The sequence below is a fragment of the Nannospalax galili genome, unplaced genomic scaffold, assembly GCF_000622305.1.
Source record: "Nannospalax galili isolate Female #2095 unplaced genomic scaffold, S.galili_v1.0 scaffold1436, whole genome shotgun sequence".
Taxonomy (NCBI): Eukaryota; Metazoa; Chordata; class Mammalia; order Rodentia; family Spalacidae; genus Nannospalax; species Nannospalax galili.
The window spans coordinates 194,806-196,842 of record NW_008338997.1 but is presented as its reverse complement, the minus strand read 5'-3'; positions in this window follow the sequence as shown (position 1 = coordinate 196,842).

The following is a 2,037-nucleotide window of genomic DNA, read 5'->3' as shown; positions in this document are numbered from 1 at the left end:
CGCTTGTCTTTAAAAGAAACTTGTGGACTGGGCTCTGGACTTCTGTCCTCCGAGTGAGGTGGGAGTCCGTTTTGCAAAACGCCAATAAATCCTGATGCTTGTTGCATCTCCTGATTTGAGGACTGAGTTATTGGGGTGCGACCTTCCGTGAACGTTGGGTACCCCAGTCTGGGGGTCCAACACTTGGGGGCTTGTCCAGGATTCGGTCACCCTCGGACCCATTTCCTCAGATCAGCAGGAGGTAAGATTTGTCTTGTGGTTTGTCTTGGTCTTAATGTCTGTCAGTCATTTCCTGCTCTGGGAACGTTCCATCTGAACATTTGTGCCTGTACAGGACCTGTAAGTCTGTATTCTGGGAACCAAGGGGAGTGGCAGACGTGCCCAGAGACCCCAGGTTCCAGCATTCTGGCCCTAGTGACTAGAGTGATCTGAAGTGAGGAAGACAGTGTCCTCACCTCGGGAGAAGGGAGATTGGCTTGGCTACTCCCCTCCCGATCTGTACTTTCAGTTTTGAGTCAGAGAGCGTGCTGAGGATTTTTCTTATCTATCTGCATCTGTATTTGGGGATCCTGAAAGTAAGAATGGTGAGTGCTGTGCGTGTCTGGGTGTAAAAAGGACCGGTCCACTTGAATGTGATGTAGCATAGTGTGTGTGCGTATTTAATAGTGTATTAGTATCTTAAAAGGGGAAGGTCTGGTTTTGTATTTTTTTCTCTACACTCTCTATTTTAAGCCTTCTCTGTCTTCTTTTCTTTACTCTTGGTCCAAGTCTTCACGAGGGACCGTTAAAGGCGAAGGAGCAATTGAGGTTTTCTGGTCAGGGCCACTCCCTGACGTAAACCAAAGGCTCTTAGCCCTCTTGGTGGACCCCGACTGCCCATACAGGTGGAGACAGGATGGTCTTTCTATATCTTCCTTTCTAGCCACTAAAAAGCCCCGCGGGCACAGGTCGAGCAAGTAAGAGCCACAGGGCACTCACTGCTAAAAGACTCCCGTGAAAGGATAAGGGGGTCCCAGACGTGAAACCCAGATAAATTCACGTCCCCCGCAGAAGAAAAACTGGGCACCGATAGGTACTCGTCCACAAGCACACACTGGTCATGACTGTTTGGAGTGGCATCTCTCTCTCTCTCTCTCTCTCTCTCTCTCTCTCTCTCCTTCTCTCTTCCTCCCTTTCTCCATTTCTGTCCTAAAAGTCTTTCACCATGGGTCAATCACTAATTACCCCCTTGAGTTTAACTCTAGAACACTGGAAGGAAGTTACAGAGTGAGCCTGTAATATATCATTAGAGGTCCAGAAGAAGAAGTGGCAGAGTCTCTGTTCCTCTACATGGCCCTCCTTTGAAAAAGGATGGCCAAGGGATGGGACTTTTGATCTTGCTACTATTTTGCAGGTTAAGGAATACATTTTCCATCCAGGGCCACACAGGCACCCGGACCAGGTGGCCTACATAGTCACCTGGGAGGACTTGGCTCGGAATCCCACATCTTGGGCATGATCGTTCCTACCTCCTCGGGGAACTGGAGAGAATGATCAAGGACCCCCTATACCTTCTGCTCCCCTAAGTCTCACTTCCTCCCTCCTGCCCCTTCAGTCTTCCCCTAAGAAGAAGAAACAAAAGCCAGTCTTCCCCGAGGACCAAGCCTCCCTAACCCTCCTTGATCTTCCACCTCCCTATCCACCAGTGCAGGCACCTCCACCCCAGGAACCTCATCCCTCTCCTGATTCCACCGAACCCGACCAATCCCCCCCTCTATCTAGCAGACTCTACCTCAGGAGGGATAGAGGGGGCCCCTCTGATGGAACCTGGACTGCCCAGGTTTTTCCCCTCTGAACTATAGGGGATCAGATCCAGTACTGGCCTTTTTCAGCCTCTGACTTGTATAATTAGAAAACCCATAACTCCTCTTTTTCTCAGGACCCTCAGGCTCTAACTGCTTTAATAGAGTCTATTCTCCTCACCCACCAACCCACCCGGGAGGATTGTCAACAACTCCTCCTGGCCCTTCTAACCACAGAAGAAAGACAGCGAGTCAT